Below are 23660 nucleotides of genomic sequence, written 5' to 3' on the forward strand. Positions count from 1 at the left end.
AATAATTCTTATTTTGTTTTATTTAATAATTTAGTAATTTTTATTTTGTAATAATTCATATTTTATATTATTTCTATTATTTTTATTTTTTTTTGCCAAATTTCTTTACAGCAAACCTGCAGGATGCATATATTTTTTGAAAACACATTCTCTCAAGTAACTAAAATTTCTAAGGAACACAATAAAATTGTACAGTACAAACAAACAGACATTAAATCTCTAAACCACTTTAAAAGTTCATCATTAGCCACACATGAATCTGAAGGTGGTGATAATAAAACACTACTCATTCAGAGAAAGGTTGATTAACTTACTGACTCATCATGATTAGAATTTGAAATGAGTGAGCCGCCCATGACATCTGAATCACTGCATATGTGTGCGTACAGATGAAAGTATAGAACAGATGAAACTCTCTTATACGCAATATACTTCCTCCTCACTGAACAGTAGTTCACAATATCCCTCTCCATTCTGGCATTCCCACGTTCACATTTCCTAACCCATTTCTTTTGATTATGCCTTCGTACCATCCAGACTTGGAGTAACCTTTAAGTGAAGTTACACTCACTTAAGGCTTTTTTGCACAGCTTGACATCTCTCTGTCTCTCGATACACACAGACAGACTCTCACACCAGCACTTTTACAGTAAAAAGCTTTGGGTACATAGTAATAGGCCTCCCAATTGCACCTTCCTCCTGTGGAAGAATAAAAGAATACAGCTATGTTCCAAAGATCTGTCACTTTGACTCTAATCATATAGATGGACTCGTATATTGTTTTTTAACTAATGATAAAACACAATAGTCAGTTTTAATATGTGAAGCTATTTGTTAAGATAATGATCAGTCAAGAGTGAAATGTCTATGAAATACCATCCTTCTATTGTAATTATGATGATCACAAGCTGTACTCATAGTCTAACTTATTCATTATGTCTACTTCACTAAATACATGACATGCTTTAGAAGGAAACACAGCGCATGAAAACTTTTTGAATTTGAAGATCATTCAAAGATTCTGGGAAACATGTAAGTATATTCTGTAGCTTCGGAAGGGCAGTACTAAATGAAAAAATATGATATTTAGGCAAAATAAGACAAATTTGTACATCTTCAAAAGTTTACACCCCTGGCTCTTAATGCATTTTTTTTTTCACTCTGGAGCATCAGTGAGCGTTCAAACCTTCTGTAATAGTTGCATAACAGTGCCTCAGTTGTCCTCAGTGTCAGAAAAAGCATCTCAAAATCATACAGTCGTTGTTGGAAAGGGTTCAAACACACAAAAATGCTGAAAAATCAAAAAATGAAGGATTTGTCTGAAGAACAATGGACAGTTTAACTGTTTAGGACAAACAAGGGGCTCATGAACAACTATCACTAAAAAAAACAGCTGTGGATCATTCAGGTAACAACACAGTATTAAGAATCAAGTGTATGTAAACTTTTGAATAGGGTCAATTTAAAAAATTAAACTATTATTTTCTCTTGTGGACCATATGTGAATGTCTTTTATGTGGAACATCTTATTCAGGTCAGTACTAAATAAAAAATAACATGCATTTTGTATGATCGCTCTTTGATAAAATAATAAACATTTTGTAGATTCTGCAAGGTGTATGAAAACTTTTGACTTCAACTGTGTATTATAAATTCTAAAGGCGAATTGCACTGAATATGAGAGTCAGTGCTGAACAGATCAACTTGACACACATATTTGTCTTTTTAATTCTCAAGTGTCATTATGGGAACAGCCCTTAATATACTCAAAGTAAATGACTTCCCTATTCACTGGATTGAAAAAGGCTGTAGAAATGAAAGAGCAATGCAAAAGGATGCATTGAATTCGCCGTCCATTTTTTGTAAGAAAAAAGTGATTTGGTAATGATTTACGACAAATGACTTGCTCAAATAGAATCACATCATGCATATATTTTTACTAAACGAAAATAAGTCACGGTTTCTGTATGAAAGGCTCTTAACTCATTTGCCTTATTAAAAGAATCAAATACATTCTTTTGAATGTATAACAAAAAAACAAAGACATATCCTCAGTGATTTTTTATGCAGCAGTTTATACAGGGTGACACACACTTGCACACAAGTTTTTTGTCTGGTTCTCATGAGAGCACCTCAAGATTTGGTTTGGTACTCACACTGTATGTTATGGAAGACTGTTTCTGCCACTAAATATAAAATAAAAAAGGTTATTGCAACTTTATCATCTCACAATTTTGACGTTTTTTCTTAGAACTGTGTCATATAAACTCGCAACTCTGACTTTTTTTCTCAGAACTGTGAGATATAAATGCACAATTGCGAGTTAGAAAGTTAATAGGTGGTAAAGATACATACAAGCAGTATTAATTAAAATATTAGCCTAATATTTCACATACCTGACTGGAAATGATAAGAACAAACATGAATGTTGTCAAGATTCTTGCCCTGGAAATCCTGGTTTAGTTTGGCCAACCACAAATGCTTTTTGTTCATCAGACAGTTTTTTTGCACTCTTCTCATTGATTTGTTATAACCTTTGGCAGTCTATAGTACTCCAAATGTTTTTCCTAGTCTGACTGATTAGTACAGCCCAAAAAATGACAATAATTGGCCATTTTCAGCAGCAATAATCAGCAAAATTACAGAGTTCTGTTCAGTTCAGTGGCGCTGTATTTTCTCGCAATTGCAACTTTGCATCTCGCAATTCTGACTTTTTTCCTCAGAATTGTGAGATATAAACTTGCAATTGCAAGTTATAAAGTCTTATAAAGTGAGTTTATATCTCACAATTCTGACTTAACTCGCAATTGCGAGTTTATATCACACAATTGCGACTTTATTTTTCAGAATTGCAGATTTATATCTTGCAATTGTAAGTTTATATCTCACAATTCTGAGAAAAAACTCAGAATAGTGAAATAAGTCGCAATAGCCATTTTATATTTTTTATTCAGTGGTGGAAATGGGCTTCCGTAGCATGTAGTGTGACCCAATGAATATAATTATTATTATTTTTTTTTAATTAATAATAGTAATATTCTACTTTATTTAGTACATTTTTAAAATAAAATAATAAATAAAACAATGAATAAAGTGTGATAACACCATTTTATTTTATAATAAAAATAAGTATTCAAAAAATACAATTATTTTATAGTACACTTAAAAATACTAATATTTAAATTTAAATTGTGTCCCCTTTCTCACCTTTTTTATAAACTTTCAACATTTTCAAACCTATATATATTAGTTAGTATTGAGTAATTTACATATTAGCCATAATATTAATAATACCAATGTATCTGAGCAACACAGTGATCCTGAATGAATCTGTTTTTGAATGATTTGATTGAGCGAATGATTCATCTGTCCACTCATGAAGACACTTGCTGCCACTTACTTGTGTAATAACCATGTAACCTGCAAAAAAAGTCACTGAAAAATTACTAGTCTACCACTAATGCGCAGACCGATGGTCTGTCTGGTTCACGCAAACACAGACAAGCGACACACACAGTGAAAAATCCCAGTGTTCAAATTACTCTTGGAGCCCTACTGCAGTTAAATTACACTTTTAGCATTGTACTTTAAAACTAAACACCTTACCAGTGATGATCAGTTGATATTATTGAAGAATGTGACATAAAACAAAGAGAAGTGTCTTTGCAGTGTCCCAAATTTGCTATGTTGTGTGTATGGGTGGAGGGAATGGGTTGGGTACTAACACGAGCCAGACAGTGTGATGTAAACTCCTCCAGGGCTGAAGAATGAACAGGTCAAATAGTGAACAGCACAAGTAAAGAAACTATTCTTCATACAGAGAGCGCAAGAATAGAAATCTTTTATCTGTCATTATATCTCAAATTATAGCTAATGTATTGTTCAGTGAGGCACTGAATCATTACCAAGGTACATTTAACAATAGAGGGTTTGCACTTTGCACATCACCGTTTGGTCAGTTACCCAGATGCGCGGCCATGTTGGAGATACACAGATGTAAACAACAGCATGGATTGCACAGTTAGTGTACTACTGAATACGTTGTTCTGCTAATTTATGCTGTCTAAACCAAAGGAAAAAACATGTGGAAGCTGCTAAATCATGTAGAGAAAAAGTAAGCAGGAAAGGGTGCAATATATTGACAAACTAAAATTAATAGGTGGTAAAGATATGTACGAGCAGTATTAATTAAGATATTAGACTAATATTTCACCTACCCGACTGGAAATAAGAACAAACATAAATGTTGTCAAGATTCTTGCCCTGGAAATCCTGGTTCAGTTTGGCCAACCACAAACGCTTTTTGTTCCTCAGACAGTTTTTTTGCACTCATCTCATTGATTTGTTATAACTTTTGGCAGTCTATAGTACTTTTTATGTTTTTTCCCAGTCTGACTGATTAGTACAGCCCAAAACATGACAATAATTGGCCATTTTCCGCAGCAATAATCAGCTAAATGAACAAGTTCTGTTCAGTTCAGTGGCGCTGTTTGCGTTCAGTACACTCTATATAAGAACACAGGTGCACTGATTTGTGCTCAGTTTTAATCTGTCAAATCCAAAAATATAATGATAGGGAAAGCCCAGTTTACATTATTGAATATGTTAACACAAAAATATTTCAACTTTAACTCTACAGGAAAATCAAGACACATTTAGTAGGCCAGACTTAAACCTAAAACCCACAACACCTCTCAGGTGCCACAAGCACATTGAACACTAATAGGTGTGACTTTAGTGTGTGACTTGGCCTTTACTTTATGGCAACAATAGCCTCATTTGTGTCTGATATAGGAGAAACATCTGAAACATCTAAAAAATGAAAAATTCTGTCATTAATTATCACCCTCATGTCGTTCCAAACCTGTAAGTCCTTTGTTCATTTTCGCAACACAAATTAAGATATTTTTGATGAGCTCTTTGACCCTCCATACAAAGCCAAGGGTCCTACCATACCATGGTCAAGAAATGTAGTAGAAATGTGGGGGTTTTTTTTCCACAAAACATATTCTCGTAGCTTTGTAAAATTACGATTGAACCACTTATGTCTATTTTACTATTTTAACTATTTTAACAATGTCCTTACTACCTTTCTTGGCCTTGAATGTGGTTGCATTTATGTCTATGCAGGGTCAGAAAGCTTTCGGATTTCATTAAAAATATCTTAATTTGTGTTATGAAGATGAACAAAGGTCTTACGGGTTTGGAACGACAAGAGGGTGAGTAATTAATGACAGCATTTTCATTTTTGGGTGAACTATCCCTTTAAGTCACTTGAGCAATGAAAACATCTTCACAATTACATCTATCCAAACAGGCTTTTTGTGTTTCCAAATCTGCATCTTTTGGGAACCATTAGGGGATTTTGTCACTGAGTTTTGACAGATGGCATGAAGAAAACTGAGGAAGTCCGTCCAACATAAAAAGCCACATATCTAAACCCTTCACTGATTTCTTTCTCTTACAATGTCAAAAACAAAATAAGATCTTCATCAGTCCCACCCCTTCATCTGTCTCTCTCACAGAGTTTCTCCTCTTCATTTTCACCTAATGATTCTCTCAGCAGCTCTAACACTTAATTCACACAAAGCGCACTGATAAGCAACAAACATGCATAAACCCGCCGAGAGTGCTAAAACAAACAAATAAACAGAAGCTTGCAGGACTGAGTCGTAAAAAAAGTACAGTGCAGACAAGGTCCACAGTGAAGCCTGATCATATTACTATAGATATACAGTCTATATAAAGAGGACATAACTGAAGGTCAGTTGACAACAGGTGGACGCTTCAAGTCTCACGATCATCATGGTCACACTATTATTAGTGTTCCGACAGTAATTATATCAAAAACGCTCTTTTATAACAGCCAAGCAACTTTCCATCAACAAAACAAACGATTTGTCTCACATTGCATGACCATGACGGCAGCTCCGTTTCTCATCCAACAATTCCATGATCCAGGGACACTGTTTATCACCACGGCAACAGCACTAGATTGATATAACATGCAGCTGCACGTGATTTTACTCAGATCTCAAATGGTTCCAGCATTATGGGTGCATCACTTACAGGCGTCATGAAATGCAAATCAAAATTTTACGCTGGACCACAAAACCAGTCTTAAGTAGCACCGGTATATTTGTAGCAATAGCCAAAAATACATTGTATGGGTCAAAATTATCGATTTTTCTTTTATGCCAAAAATGATTAGGATAATAAGTAAAGATCATGTTCCATGAAGATACTTTGTACATTTCCTACTGTAAATATATCACAACTTAATTATTGATTAGTAATATGCATTGCTAAAAAATTAATTTCAACAACTTCAAATGCGATTTTCTTAATATTTAGATTTTTTTTTTTTTTGCACCCTCACATTCCAGATTTTCAAATAGTTGTATTTTAGCCAAATATTGTCCTACCCTAACAAACCATACATCAATGGAAAGCTTATTTATTCAGATGACCCTTACGAATGGTGTTTTGGTCCAAGGTCACAAATGTCTTTAATATTTACTGAAAACGCACTGCAAGTTTCATACCTCAAAGCCAGCTTCCCAGTATAAAATATGATTTTTTTTATGACTTGTAATCTCATCATTTATGACAATTTTCCTCTACAAGCCCTTTAACATTCATAAGTACTGTAAATCAACAAAGTGTGCTTTTCACAACTCATGTGTCATTCAGTCACAAAAGTGATACTATTGGAAATACATGGCTGAAGTTTATTTCAGAACGTTTCTTAAAAGCACAGTTCACCCAAGAATAAAATTCTGTCATTAATTACTCACCCTCATGTCGTTCCAAAACTTTCAGACCTTCGTTCATCTTCGAAACACAAATTAAGATATTTTTGATGAAATCCAAAAGCTTCTGACCCATAGACAGCAATGCAACTGACACATTCAAGGCCCAGAAAGATAGTAAAGATATTATTAAAATAGTCCATTTGACATAAGTGGTTCAACCTTAATGTTATGAAGCTACGAGAATACTTTTTAACTGAATAGAAACAAAAATAATGACTTTATTCATTAATTTTTTCTTGGATTTCATCTAAAATATCTTAATTTGTGTTCCGAAGATGAACGAAGGTCTTACGGTTTTGGAACGACATGAAAGTGAGTTATTAATTAAAGAATTGTCATTTTTGGGTGAAATATCCCATAAATCATACTCAACAAGCTGGTTGTTTTATTAAATATCTTGTTTTGAAATCTACGGCAGTGCCAAGTTTGTCCTTGGAGGCAATTCCAGAAAGTACATTTATTTCTAATCTTAAATTATTTTTGTAATAAGCATCAACCCAGCATGTACTCTTAAGAGACTAAGTGTAAACTAAGTGTTTAATGTTTTACTGAGTTGAATGTTAATATACTGTGTAAAGAAAGTGCATTTTTCTGTGGAGAAAAGAGTGGATATGTTGTGGTGAAATTCACTCAGCAGTGGTAGTTTCTTTTAGTACTTGCGTTCATGAAAGAGAATGGAGTGTGTTTGACAAAGAGTGAAAATTTTGATCTCACTGGTGAAAAACTTTAATATCTAACCTCCAGAATCATAATATAAAGATCTGAAAATGCATTTCATGACCCCTTTAACACAGTCCAAACAAGTCCTAGATTTCACTGTTAGAAAAGACTCGTCAAAGTTGTTAAAAAAAACGACGATTATTGAAATAATAACAGTTATTCTACTTCAAAATGTCACATTTAATTCAATGTTCCTTGCTATGAAATTCATTAGCAATTTCTGAATGAAAATAGTTTCTAAGGAAACCCTTTGCCACATTTTTTCATTGTGGATTTAATTCCCAAGCACACACACACATAATGATAGACCCACCTGCTGGAGGAGCCGGACAAACTGTGGGACACAAGAACGCCTGGAAGCTTGACGCACAGAGTTCGCTCACCGTCCCCATAGCTCAACAATCCCCGTTTTACTCTGAATATGAAAGTCCGATTGTGAGAAGTAAGTCCCTGTGAGCGATGAGAGAAAAAACACAAGCTACTTCCTCTTTGGTGGGAAAGCAGAACTTGTTGAAATGTTGATACTCATGTAAGGCTTGTCTTTATCATCAATTTCGCTGTCCAACAGATACCAAAGCAAAGACCTCTGACGGCAGCGCTGCTCTGCGCTCCGCTGTGCGCTGCTCTCGCAATCTCACTGACTTCTCTCCTTGTATTGTCTCTCCTCCTTCTCTCTCTCTCCTCGTACTCGCTGCCACTTTTACCATCCAGGGCTTTCTGTGTCTATGACACTGATTTCTATCGGAAAGTCTTTGCTGTGAAATGCTTTGGTAGAGAATGATTTACATAGACATAAGCACACGTTCATCAACACCTCCCAGAACACCTCCCTACTCACTCCCACAAGCACAGAGGGCAGTTTAGTCAGAGCTCAACCATCTCGGGCATCTGAGCCATGCGTGGTTTTGAAGGGCAAGTATATGTTTACTCATGGAGAATCACAAGATCCACCCCGTCTATAAATGTACGCCTGCAGACACGTGTGCATTGTGATAGGTTAAGACCCTCTGAAACCCACATGCACCCAGATTGGTGCTTTTCAGTGCATTTTGTGGTTGTGTGGTTGTTTCTATGGCAATTGCGTGTTCATAGAGGCATATTAAATAACTTAACATGACAAAAAATGTCTTTCATGATGAAAATCACAGCAATATATCATGGCAATTTGTAAAAACGTTCTGGCGAATTGGTGTCTGATTGCTGTCAATCTATTTGGATGCTTTTATACAATCTGACGGTTGTGTTGAGAGACAGGGTTCAGGTTGGATCTTAAGGTTCTTTATTGGAATCAATGGTTCCATGAAGAACCTTTAACATTTATGGAACCACTAAAGGTTCTTTACAGTGAAAAATGGTTATTTTAAGAACTTTCCACTGTAAGGTTCTTTTGAGAATCCAAAATGGTTCATCTATGGAATCACTGCGAAAACTCTCTGTTGCAATCATTATTTTTAAAGGATTAGTTCACTTTCAGAATGAAAATGTCCTTGAAATTTACTCTTGTTTTTCTTCAGTCAAAACAAAATTAAGGTTTTTGAGGAAAACATTCCAGGATTTTTCACCATATAGTGGACTTCAGTGGTGGCCAATGGGTTAAAAAAAAAGTATAGAAACTTAGAAAACGGCCCATCGTTTCACTAGATAAGACCCTTATTCCTCGGTTGAGATAGTGTAGAGCCCTTTGAATCTGCATTGAAACTTCAACCCATTGGCCACAATTGAAGTCCACTATACAGAGAAAAATCCTGGAATGTTTTCCTCAAAAAACAATTTATTTTCGACTGAAGAAAGAAAGACATGAACATCTTGGATGACATAGGGGGTAAGTAAATTATCACACTGTAAAAAATAAATAAATAAATAAAAATTGTTGAGTAAACTTAAAATAATTTGTTACCCTGCTGCCTTAAAATTTTAAATTCAGTCAGCTCAAATAAGTTTAGTCAACTTGAAATGTTAAGTTTTTTTAAGAGACAACTTGGATATTTGAGTTGACTTAAAAAGATTGGTTTGTTAAACTTAAAAGCTGGGTAAATTACCTGGCTGCCTTAACATTTTAAGATGAATCAACAGAAATATCTAAGTTGTTACTTAGTACAACTTAACATTTTACATTGACTAAACTTTTTTGAGTTGACTGAACTTAAAATTATGAGGCAGCCAGGTAACAAATTATTAAGTTGATTCAACAAATTGTTTTTTACAGTGCAGGAAATTTTCAATCTGGCAGGGAACGTCTCCTTTAAAAGTGTTCATGATCACATTGTTATAAAAATTATATGAATTCACCACTTCATAAAGTTGACATTTTCGACTGAGTTCGGGTTGAAAATCATTATATTTTATTGATAAATGTTGAAAGTAAATATTCAGGCTAAACTTTAAAGCTAGACAAAAAAATCTAAATATTTTTAAAAAGCACGTATGACTTAAAAGAAACAAGGTTTTGTGCAATACTGTTGAATCATAAGACTGCTGAATATCGCTGACTTGTTGCTGGTCAAGTGTCATGAAACGGGAACAGAACATTGCCCTCAAAAAAATAACAATCTCAGCTTGTCAAAAAAAGAAAGAAATGTATTTAAACAATGGAGAAGAGCCTGATTGTATGCATGTTGCATGTCACTTACAACCTAGGATTTTTTAGTTAATTGTTAATTTAAAGGGACAGTTCACCTAAAAATGAAAAGTATTTCATATTATATTGTTTTTTTTTTAATGTGGAACACAAAATAATAACAATTTTCTTTTTTAATGGAACTATTCTGCATGTATACAACAATGTTTTGCTCTTCAAAGCAAATGTATTAACCCACAAGATTTGACATTGTTTTGCAGCCATAAAACCATCTGGGAACATCCCCAATCTGTGGTCTCAGAGGGGAGACATTTGGGAGATCCTGCTGGAAAGTCCACCCAGTACTTTCCAGCTTACTTTCCTCAATTTTTCTTGTCACTCTAATGTGGGTTGACACCCTTCCTCTCCTTCCATTCCACCCATGTATTTACAGTAGCACATCATTACTATCAGACTCATCCACAATATACAGAATATAGAATATAAATATAGATTCAATGTACTATAGAGTCATTCTGTCAACTCAACTGAGGTTATCAATTTTTTAATTTAGGCTAGTTATTATTTTTATTATTTTTATAATATAGGTGTATGTTTACTGCATTATTCACTATTTTAGTTGAGGGGTGGTCAAAATGACAATTTTCTCCTGTGATTCAGAACTAAATTACAGGGAAGTAAAACGACTTCAGAAAGATGGAAACATCACCATGTTATTTTTGTAAAGATATTGATAGGTCTGTTAGTAAAATATATTGACTTTAGCAGTCTTTGTTACATTTCGTGCCATTGGTGATCATTCAAAAATTTTCAAGTTTTTTCTCCAAAGTTTGCAAACCTGTAACTCAAAAACTATTAAAGTTATCTTAATGCTCTTTTAGATATTGGGTCTTAACAAACTTTCCTTTTGGTACCTTCATTATTAAGGCCCAACATGGTTCAGTTCTAGAGATATTGCCATTTTAATATGGCAATATCTCTAGAACTGAACCATGTTGGGCGTAAGGAGTAAATTTAGGATCAACTTAGATATTTTGATAAAAAAATTGGTTCGTTGAATTTAAAAGCTGGGTAAGTTACCTAGCTGTCTAAAATGTTAAGTTGAATCAACTCAAATATCTAAGTTGTCACTTAGTACAACTTAACATTTTAAGTTGACTAACCTTTTTTGAATTGAAAACCAAATGTGAGTCACTTTGCATAAAGGTGATACTTCTTTTGTTTTAAAGAGGAAAGTTGTTGAAACTAGAGATGTATCTTGTTTCTATCTGTCAAAACAACTGCATTGATACAACCTATTTTCAGTGGTCGAAAACAAAATGTTGGCCACTGAGACTTCACTAAATCAGTTCTCAGCTGTTTAATAGTGGTTTGGCTCTTCCTGACACCTTCCACCAACTAAACATGATCCAAAACTTTTAGCATCCTCAGAATATAGATAAACCGAATTTGAATGATTAATCTGGCATTTAGCTAAAGCTATTATTAACAATGATTCACAGCACTCATATTACAGAGACAGTTCCTTTAAAACGACCTAGGATTACAATGGAGATCATTCATAAACCGAAAACTACAAATGTTTGGTCATTAACCAACAAGACCTTTAACCAACAGGCTACACCACTATTAAGGAAATGAGCAGGTTTTGGTGTCCTTTTGTAGTCTCTTTTTCATCTAAAAATAATATTTGTACAAAATGTAATTTAAAAAAAGAAATTTTAATACAGACAAAAAACATATATAATGAAATACATAATACATAATTAAATACTTAAAACAGTGGTTCTCAATCCTGGTCCTGGGGGACCCCTGCTCTGCACATTTTGCATGTCTCTCTTATTTAACACACCTGATTGAGATCTTCAGCTTGTTAGTTCAGTTCATGGATCTCTCTCCTAATGAGCTGATCTCAATCAGGTGTGTTAAATAAGGGAGACATGCAAAATGTGCAGAGCAGGGGTCCCCCAGGACCAGGATTGAGAACCACTGACTTAAAATACAGTAAAAATGTAGTATTGTGAAATATTATTACAGTTTAGAATAACTATTTGTTCTGTATTTGAATATATTTTAAAATGTCATTTATTCTTGTGATGCCCGCTAATGAAAGTTTAATAAGCAATAGAAATGGAAGCAATATAAATATTTTGTAGCAATGTAAAAGTCACTTTGATCAATTTTATGCATCGGAATAATAGCTGAGAATATCAAGATAATTTTATCGCCACAACCTCCTAACAAACAATCACGTTCACACTCTTGTGCTTTTGCAATGACTCAGGACTACAGAGAAATAAAAAGCCTTTTTCCTCTTTTCAGTCTTCTCTAAACAAATGCTTGAGACTGGGAGGGCACCCCGCAGCTAGAAGAAAAAAGAACAGAAGGAAAATGACATGAGAGTTGTATTTGAAAGGTTAGTCAGCAGGACTTTTAAAAACACAGCTTTTCCCAAGTGAGTTGAGTGCCCAGACATCAGGACCCAAAGACATTTCACGACACTCCTGTGGCCAAAGCCCTCTAACAAAACATGACTTGTCAAAATCTGCAGCTGTGCTAAACAACAAAAGATCCGTTGTACTAACACCCGCAAAATTGACCCTGAAGATCCTGTGTTTAAATATTACACACCGAGTCAAAATCAGGATATAGTCACAAATCTGCTTTACAAATTAAAATAAAAAACATGTCATAAACTGTCAACTATGTTTTTACTTTTCCTTTATATACAGTTCTAAAAAAAATCCCTGACGGCTCGAGAACAGTAGGAGCCAGGTGCGGACTCAGGACTTTGGCACAAATTCTATGTGTCTGTACAGCTAAAGAGCTACAGACCCATTAAATCCCTGCCCAGTGTCAGCAGAGTCCACTTTGAGTTGATGTTGCTCATTTAGCCCCTCTGTTTCAAAGACACACAGAACTGTGAAACTGAAAGAATGGATTCTAAACCATAATGGTCAGAAGTTTGGGTTTCCTATCAAAAATTTATTTCAAGAACTTATTCTGCTTCATCATTCTGAAACACTTTTTTTGGCCATATGTTCCAGTCATATGTGCCCCAAATACGTCTAGTTGTTCTGTTAATTAACAGAGACCACAGATGTACACGAATTGAAAATGAAAATGAGGATAAATCATGACAAAAGTACAACAGATAGAGTTTCTGCAAAAAAAAAAAAAACACAGACATACAGCCATGTCACACAGCTACGAGTGTGATATTGCATTTATACAACAGTTTTATGGCACAAGTGTGTAAATACATAAGGAACAACAACAACAGAGTGTCTTTATAAACCCTACTTCCTTCCGCCACTGATTCAAATCCAAGTTTGCCAGTTTAAAAGCTGAGCCTAAGCCTCTGTTACTAATTTGACAACGTCACTTTAGAGTAACAAAGGAGCACTGAGTTGCTTTATAGTAATCTTACTGTATTAAAAGCTCACTGTATTATATAGTATTATGAGAGAGAGAGAGAGAGATGGAATGAGTGAGTGTGACCTGCATCTGATACAGCATTCATTCTTCAGCTCAATCTCATGTTCAAGTTTACATACGCTTGATTCTTTGTTACCTGAATGATCCATGTTTTTTTTGTTCAGTGATAGTTGTTCATGAGTCCCTTGTTTATCCTGAACAGTTAAACTGCCCATTGTTCTTCGGAAAAATCCTTCAGGTCCTATAAATTCTGTAGTTTTTTTTAGCATTTTTGTGTATTTGAACCCTTTCCAACAATGACTTTAGAATTAATAACAAAGGAACATTGAGTTGCTTTATAGAAAGCTTATTGTATTACTGTATTAAAAGCTCACTGTATTATATAGAGTATTACGAGAGAAAGAGATAGACTGTGAGTGTGAGTGAGTGTGATTACCTGCATCTGATACAGCATTCATTCTTCAGCTCAATCTCATCAGAATAAAACATTAGTTTGAATGTCTGCTGAGGAAAGCAATATCTTTGTCCTACTATCGTTTAATCTGTTAAGGGTGATTTTCGATTACTGCGCTGCTCAGTGCATTCATTGTCTGAGTCTTACAAGGTGTTGTTTAAAGTAAAAATAACTTCCTTGTTTACAATCGTGTTTCAGTCTCTTTCAATGTAAGTCTTTACTGCTGACTTACTCATAAAAACAGTCTCTTGTTGCTATCTAATGGTGGAACAATGAAACGAATCACCATCACGAACACACACACTGTGTACGAAATACTATTATTAAATACTACTGTGATTCATATAAAATATGATTTACTGAATATTAATATTTAATAAATCATAAATGTTGTGCAGTTCAGTCAAAATTGCAAAGGCAGTGCTCTGACATACAGCATTAAAGTTACATAAAATATAACGTGATGAGATTTTGCCCTTAGCCAAAACTGTTTGCTCTGGAACAAATAATAGATTAAAGAGACACCAAAAACTGCCTGTTAGATTTACCCAAAATGAATTATATCTCATGTTTAACCACTATTAGAGACATAAGAGTCAGTGGCAAATTCTAGAAGATCTGGCTGAGGTGAGGCTGAACGGCCACTAACGGCCTGGAGCTCACATCTCCAAAAACGTCAAAACAAATTTTCGAAATGGACGTTGTTTGTTGACGTACCTTTATTAACAAACCACATATTTGAAGTCTAAACAACTACATCCTTGCCTATAAAACTACATTCCGTGACACAAAAACAGTATTATTTATAAGATTATATTGGATTTGGGCATTTTGTCATGACACTCGCTGTGTAAAAAAACTGCAAGCGGAGTGATACAAACAGTGAAATGGTTGGAGTTATGATAGTTTGGAACCGTTTCAATATGCAACAACCACTCCATACTTGGTACCAATCACTGATGTCAAAATTAGCATATTCTGATGCTTTGCTTTGTAAAGAAAATGGTTTTGAATGAATTGCAAAACATTTTGTGATACCCTTTAAATACAAGTTTTTACACCCCATCTACACTGCACACAAGCAACAAAACAAGAAGGCAATTATAATCAGCAAGGCTGTCTACACTGCATAATGGACACGCAGGCTTGCAGTTTAGACAGATTTGTTCATTATAATAGCTGGCTTTGTGTTTTCTGGTGTTGTGATGCACACTTAAAGTGCAGAAATGGAAACACAAATAAACTGTTCCACGGCTCTAGACTGTTGTGATGAGCCAGACTTTGAGTATCCCTGTATTACGGTCAATTCTGTTCCCCAGTGGATACATTGCACATTAGGGGACAGGTGAAATTACTGATAATATTTATCAGGCATAACAATACAATGTAAGCACAGACAATACAAATATGGTTCAAAGGAAGATTAGTGTAGAAGAGCCATTCAGCAGTAATGAAAGGCCATTTCGAAGCCAACCAGCATCATTAAAAGCTTTCATTTAACATCTGTGATATCTGTGGGTTTGTTTTCCCTATAGGGATGAACCAGTTCACAAAATAAATAAGCACATATACACACAGACACACAGACACACAGACACACACACACACACACACACACACTAGTTTCCATTTTTTTGTGGACATTCTATAGTTGTAATTTTAAATATATAATGGCAATTTTACCTTGATGAATGTGAATGATTCGTTTTTTTGATTCGGAAACCTCCAGTTTCCATTTATTGTAGCTGCCTAGAAAAAATTATCAGTGCTTATTGAGGTCAAAAGTTTATATACGCCTTGGAGAATCTGTAAAATATGAATTATTTTACCAAAATAAGAGGGATCATACAAAATAATACAAAAATGTTTTTTTATTTAGTACTGACCCGAATAAGATATTTCACATAAAAGACATTTACATATAGTCCACAAAAGAAAATAATAGTTGAATTTATAAAAATCACCCCGTTCAAAAGTTTACATACACTTGATTCTTAATACCATGTTGTTACCTGAATGATCCACAGCTGTGTTTTTTTTGTTCAGTGATAGTTGTTCATGAGTCCCTTGTTTATCCTGAACAGTTAAACTGCCTGCTGTTCTTCAGGTCCCACAAATTCTGTAATTTTTTTTAGCATTTTTGTGTATTTAAAACCCTTTAATGACTGTATGATTTTGAGATCCATCTTTTCACACTAAGGACAACTGATGGACTCATATGCAACTATTACAGAAGGTTCAAACACTCACTGATGCTATTATATGATATGATATTTAGGCAAAATAAGAAAAATGTACACATCTTCATTCTGTTCAAAAGTTTTCACCCCGGCACTTAATGCATTGTTTTTTTTCCCTTGATGATCCCTCTTATTTTAGTCAAATAATTAACATTTTGCAGATTCTATAAGCTGTATGTAAACTTTTGACTTCAACAAATTATTTCTCAATACATCTTCTGTAGAAGCAAGAAAGTCTTCCAGGTTTTGAAAATACATTAAGGTGAATAAATGATGACAGAAGCTTGATTTACAGTATGGGTGAATTAGAACTCTTTTAAATATCCTGACAAAGGACAAATCTATACTTGATGCTCAATTTGGAAATCAACTTGTAGAGAAGAAAATTACAGTATAGGCTAAGCAACAATATTAAAGTCTTGTGAATAACATTATCTTTAAGGGATGATCTATTCCAGCAGTTCATCACAGCATATTGTATCTCATAACCCATTTCAAAAACAGGACGAATGGTCATGGCTGTTGGTTGCTGCTGACCTAACACTCGTATCTCTGAGTCCCAGTCGTCCCGTGCAGGGAGACTACCGTTTCATCTCAGTTGATCTTAAAACAGATCAGTCTTTGAAGATTTCTCCTTCTCTGGAGCTTAAGATTAATGAGCGAGTGCTAGAGAGACTTTAGAAAGGGAAAAACAGCAGTGTATTAGATCAAATCAAAGGGTGCATGGAGAAGGAAGGGTGAATGATGGAAATCGAAACATGAGGTAATTCAAAGTAAAATTTGTAACAAACACACTGCAGTTTAACTTCTTTAAATTTCTGTATTTATCTACTAATTTCTTTATAGGAGCACTTTTATGGCTGATTTTTATTAAGACAACTCTTGTCCTTGTTTTTTGAAAGAAAATAATGCTTTAAATTGATAAGGACTCAAAACATTGATCAAAAGAAAAAAAAAATTATATATATATATCTATATATGGTTTCAACAAAGATATTTTTTGAGCACCAAATCAGCATTAGAATGATTTCTAAAGGATCATGTGATATTGAAGACTGGAGTGATGGCTGGTGAAAATTTAGCTTTGCGTCGCAGGAAGAAATTACATTTTACAAGATATTAAAATAGAAAGCAGAGATTTTAAATTGTAATAATATTTAATAATATTATGTGTTTTTGCCGTATTTTTTATCAAATTTATGCAGCTTTTGTGAGCATCAGTGACATTAAACACTACAATATTTTACCATTTCAAAACATTTGAACAGCAGTGTTTATATATAAAATATTAATATATGATAATGAATAAAATAAAACTATAAAGTATGCACAATGTAATTTTTTTCTGCTGAACCACAACTTAAAATTAAAAAAAAAAAATCAAAGAAATCACTGCAGCACTTTTCAAATGATCTTCATTTGTGTTCTGCAGACATAAAAAGTCACGCAGGTTTGAAACAACATTAGAAATTAAATATGTAATGACATAATTTTCATTTTTGAGTGAACTATCCCTTTAAACGCTAGGGAAGCATGTCATCCGAGGACACATTTAGCATCGTTGAACATCTGTTTACTTCTCACTTCCTTAGTGAAACAGCAAACTCATCTATTCTCTCTGCAGGAAATGATAACAGACAGAAAATACACAGAAATGACAATGACAAAGACATTCCTAAACCTATAGTGTAAAATAAAACAAATGCATGAAGATTTTTTATATAAATTGACACAAAAACCATGAGATCTGAACAACCTTGTTTTGGTGACGAGGGAGATTCATTCTCAAACCTACACAATGGGAGGTATGTACGCTGACAGGCAGAGCCTGTAGTTTAATGGCTAGAATCCCAGATGACACTCAGTGAACAGCCTACGTGCCATAAACCCAAACTACAGCAGCCTCAGTCTCTTTAGGAGAGCTGTGAGCTCACAGAGCTGTAACACTTGAGCATGAGAGGTCCTTAGGACTTAAAAGCACACTCAGTGACCAACAAACCCCAAGCATCAGCGGTCACTATGCCAACCAGAAATAAACTCAGCGTATATACGCAAGCACTACATCATATTGGATTTATATGTAACTCTCTTTTGATCCTAACATGCAAATCCTCCGAAAAAAGGTACAAAACTGTGAAGGTACACTTTCAAAAGGTACAATTATGTACATTTAAGGTACTACTATGTACCATTTAGAGGTAAATAAGGTACAAAAAGCTTTTGTATTTTGGGATAACACTCCAGTGACACCAATATGTTAGAATGGTCTTGAACTTCATATTATTTAATAGATTTGGACATCATTTTTATGCTTTTCTAAGATAAAACATTACTTTTGTTTTTATTTATTCATTTATATATTGTAATATCTGCCAAGTCTTCATTATTCACAATTCTATTTATTTCATGCATTTTATTCTTAAATTGTTCATGCATTTTTTTATTTAAGAAAGTGGCCAAAATTTTACGTATATTATTTCATTATAGTATTTCATTGTATTTGTTTATTCATTATTTTATTTGTATTCTATTTTTGGCCAATACAGACAACACATTTTGGGCATTTTATGCTTTTCTAAGACAAAACATTTCTTTATTTATTAATTATTCATTTTTATATTGTAATCTGTCAAGTCCTCATTCATCACAAATACATCTGAATAATACAGAATAATAAAAAATTATTTTCAATTATTTTACAGTTTGGTTTTATTTAATGCATTTTATTCTTAAATTGTTTATGCACCTTTTTATTTAAGAAAGTGACCAAAAATGTTTATTATTTTATTAATTAATTTTATGACATGCTTGAAATTTGTCATTATTTGTCCACGTCTCTATTTTGGAGCTGGATATTTTGTGGAAACAAATGCCATCTATTGGCCATTTTTTGTTAGTGCACATTTTGTGCATCCAAACTAATCAACCTAGGCATCACTTGGTCTCCATTAAGAAAAATTTACTACTGTACATCAGTCAGTGTTTTTTTTTTTTTATGTCAAAACATATAATTATACTGACATGGATGTTTATGTAGGGACGAATTCAAAGTCAAAAGTGAATCTGTTTGTTAATGTTAAGCCTGCTCAAGTGGTGGTCAGGAAAGTAGGACACTGGTAGTTACAACTTTAGATGAAGCTAAAAATGGATCTTAATACGTGCGGTCATCGCTGTAAACAGTCGTCTTGATTTGCAGCTCACAAGTAAACCCCAAAATGCATGGACAGCAGAAAGTTTGGCAAGGAGAGTACATCAAAAACAAACCTCCCTTCAAACTCTTGCTATATCTAACTGGAGCAACAGACTGCCTGGGTGGAGTCAACATCACTGAGTGACGCTAAAAGAGGTAAGCTGAGGACAGACTCAGAGGTTTCCTGTGCAGCTTTGCTCTTTCCTGGATGTGACACTTTGCCACGTCTGCAGCTGTAACTGTAATGAGAGACATATCCCAGAGTCCCACATACCTGTCCAAATACACAAGCCTGGCTAAAATGACCATTTAAGAAGTTGACCTTGAATTTGGTGTTCCTTCACTGGCAGGGAGATGTAAAATTAATTGAGCAACACTGATGCAAAACGAAAAAGTCTGCTGCAAATCTGTGCATGATAAAATCTCCTCCTCTGCATCAACATCATACTTTAGACACTTCAGAAATATTAATATTATTGAATAGTGTGGTTAGTAACCAAATATCAAGACTGATAAACTAAAAGACAGGGATAGAAAAGGCTGAATTTCAAAACGAAAACTTTTAAGGTCACTTCTAAAGGTCAAGAGTTTATCATGGCTTTGTTTTCTTTGCGTCAAGGTTGTAAAATAGTCCATCACTGTTTTTGTCCGGTTCTCTAATACCATCAACACATGCAAAAACATTTGTTTTCTTTAGTCACTAGTGTAATGAGTTCTCTATTTGTTTAAATATTTTGCCTCCAAGTTTGTCTGTTTATCTCATCTTAAAGGGATCACCCAAAAATAACATTTTGTCATCATTTACTCACACTCATTTCGCAAACCTGTGTGATTTTCTTTCTTATGTGTAACATGTACGTGTATAATGTCATTGGAGTCTAATGTTGTTTTGGACCCCAGTGACTTTTATTTCATGGACAAAAAATATAAAAAACATTTTTTTAAAGTATTTGTTGAATGTAATGTTGTTGGTTGTTATGCTAGGCCTATTAGATTTGTAGCAAGTGAGATGTACACAAACCTACTAAAATGAAAAGAAACACAACACAACATTTACTCAGAATTCACTAAATAAATAAATCAACTTTCTTCAAAAAACTTTGTGTTCCACAAAAAAAAGGAAGTGCATTTTTTTTAGATTTTTAATTTTAATCTTGCATGCAGTAACATTTATAAATGTATCAATTCCGTTAAAAAAATTGTTTACTACCCATTGACCTGGTAAACCTCAGCCAATCAGATGTATTTATCATCTAATGATGTTAATTTTTAAATGGTTAAATATTTACCAATTTATCAGCCTGGCTAATATACAGCTGAAGTTTACATACACCTTGCAGAATCTGCCAAATGTTTATTATTTTACAAAAATAAGAGGGATCATACAAAATGCATGTAATTTTTCTATTTAGTACTGACCTGAATAAGACATTTCACATAAAAAAAAAAACATTTACATATAGTCCACAATAGACAATAATAGCTGAATTCATAAAAATAATCCTGTCCAAACATTTACATACACTTGATTTTTTTTAATAGGGTCATTCCAGCTGGAATCATCAAATGGTCCCCACCTGACCCCCTCAGATTTGTCTGAAAAAAATCTATGTGATGGGTAATATGCCCAATAGATCATATACAAAATTTCAGATCTCTACTGTGCTTTTACAAAATTTGATGATTCCAGCTGGAATGACCCAATACTGTTGTTACTTGCATGATCCACAACTCTGTGTGTGTGTGTGTGTGTGTGTGTGTGTGTGTGTGTGTGTGTGTGTGTGTGTGTGTGTGTGTGTGTGTGTGTGTGTGTGTGTGTGTGTGTGTGTGTGTGTGTTTCTTGTTTAGTGACAGTTGTTCTTCAGAACAATCTTTGTTTTTTCAGGTCCCACAAATTCTTTGGTTTTACAGCATTTGTGTGTATTTGAACCCTTTCCAACAATGACTGTATGATTTTTGACATCCATCTTATCACACTGAGGACAACTGAGGGACTGAGGGACAGAAGATTCACACACTCACTGATGCTTCAGAAAGAAAACACGATGCATTAAGAGCCAGGAGTGAAAACTTTTGAACATTTGAAATTTTACCTATATATCATATTTTTATCATTTAGTACTGCCCTTTAGAAGCAACAGAAGATACTCACATGTTTCCCAGAGGACAAAATAAGTTACATTTACCCTGATCTTCAAATTCAAAAAGTTTCTGAAGCATCAGTGAGTGTTTTGAACCTTCTGTAATAGTTGCATATGAGTCCCTCAGTTGTCCTCAGTGTAAAAGGATCGATCTAAAAGTCATACAGTCATTGTTGGAAAGGGTTTAAATACACAAAAATGCTGGAAAAACAAAGAATTTGTGGGACCTGAGGAATTTTTATGAAGAACAGCAGGCAGTTTAACTGATCAGGGCAAACAAGGGATTCATGAACAACTATCGCTAAACAAAAAAACACAGATATTGATCATTCAGTATTAAGAAAATCAAGTGTACTGTATGTAAACTTTTAAACAGGGTCATTTTTATAAATTCAACTATTATTGTCTTTCGTAGACTACATGTAAATGTCTTTTATGTGACAAAAATAACATGAATTTTGTATGATCCCTCTTATTTGTGACCCTGGACCACAAAACCAGTCTTAAGTCCCTGGGGTATATTTGTAGCAATAGCCAAAAATACATTGTATGGGTCAAAATTATTGATTTTTCTTTTATGCCAAAAATCATTAGGAAATTAAGTAAAGTTCATGTTCCATGAAGATTTTTTGTAAAATTCCTACTGTAAACCTATCAAAATGTAATTTTTGATTAGGAATATGCATTGCTAAGAACTTAATTTGGACAACTTTAAAGGTGTTTTTCTCAGTGTTTTGATTTTTTTGCACCCTTAGATTCCAGATTTCAAATAGACGTATCTCAGCCAAATATTGTCCTATCCTAACAAACCATATATCAATAGAAAGCTTATTTATTGAGCTTTCATATGATGTATACATCTCAGTTTTGTAAAATTTAACCTTATGACTGGTTTTGTGGTCCAGGGTCACATTTTGGTAAAGTAATTAACATTTTGCAGATTCTGCAAGGTGTGTGTAAACTTTTGACTTGTATATTTGACTTAAATTGCATATATCTGTCTATCACTATATTATGGTCTGTCTGACTGATTTAAAAAGTGAAATTTAAGTAACACTCATAATTATTCACACTGCGACCACCACTGAGACCACAAAACACACTCTAATCAAAAAGACCTGCAACAACATAAAGGTCAAAGTGGGGTCCAACGGACTAACGAACTAGCGAATACTCATTTCTAATATGACTCAAGGTGTTAGCAAAATGACACAAAGTACAACCTTAAGAGTGTGAATTTAAGGTGGGTGTGGTGCATTAAGTTTCTGCTGCACATGAAATCATTTCATTGTCTTTAAACTTTAGGAAATGTTTGGCATGAACTTCAAGAGCTTAGAGGTTCACTACTCTTAAACAGATGTCACTCTTGTACAAAAACAGACATTTAACCACTCTCCGCAAGCTGTGGTGTGTCTGTTGTTTTCACACAGGATATCCTGTAACATCATTTCTGCTACTCTGACATTCAACACAAAAAGCTGTGAAAGAGGCAAAAATATGTCACAGTGTGCACCACATAGAAATAAAGTGTTGGAAGTTCTTCTAAGGTACATTAAACACCTCTAAATTAATTCAAACCAAATCTTTTTGGCATCTAAGTGAATGGGATCAATTTTGGGTGTCCTTGTAAACACAACATTTCCAAATCATGTCCAAAAGTAAATATGAACCAAATATGACTAACTTAACTTTCAAAAAAGACATGAGGACAGAAATGTGTGCACAAAAACCAAATGTTTGAGTCAGTAACAATGTCAATGTCATGTCAACAAACAAACTTAGGTAAACATTGTTTTATGTCACTGCCATAATGCAAGTGTTTGATGTACGTTTTACCTCAACTAGACTAAAAGAACATGTATATATCAAACTTGACCACAACAATCAATGCATCTGCTAGTTTGTCACTATAATGCACTTTGACACGCTGGTGTCAGTTTAAAAACGCTATGAAACTTTAATGACATAAAACTTACCATAATCGTCCGCCTCCATACTGCAGCAGTGTTTCACACAGCTAGTCTTCCTCCACTACACACACTCAACATCTTTTGTCAGTTGCGCTTTTTTCCTCTTCCAGGTTA

The sequence above is a fragment of the Garra rufa genome, chromosome 22, assembly GCF_049309525.1.
Source record: "Garra rufa chromosome 22, GarRuf1.0, whole genome shotgun sequence".
NCBI classification, from domain to species: Eukaryota; Metazoa; Chordata; class Actinopteri; order Cypriniformes; family Cyprinidae; genus Garra; species Garra rufa.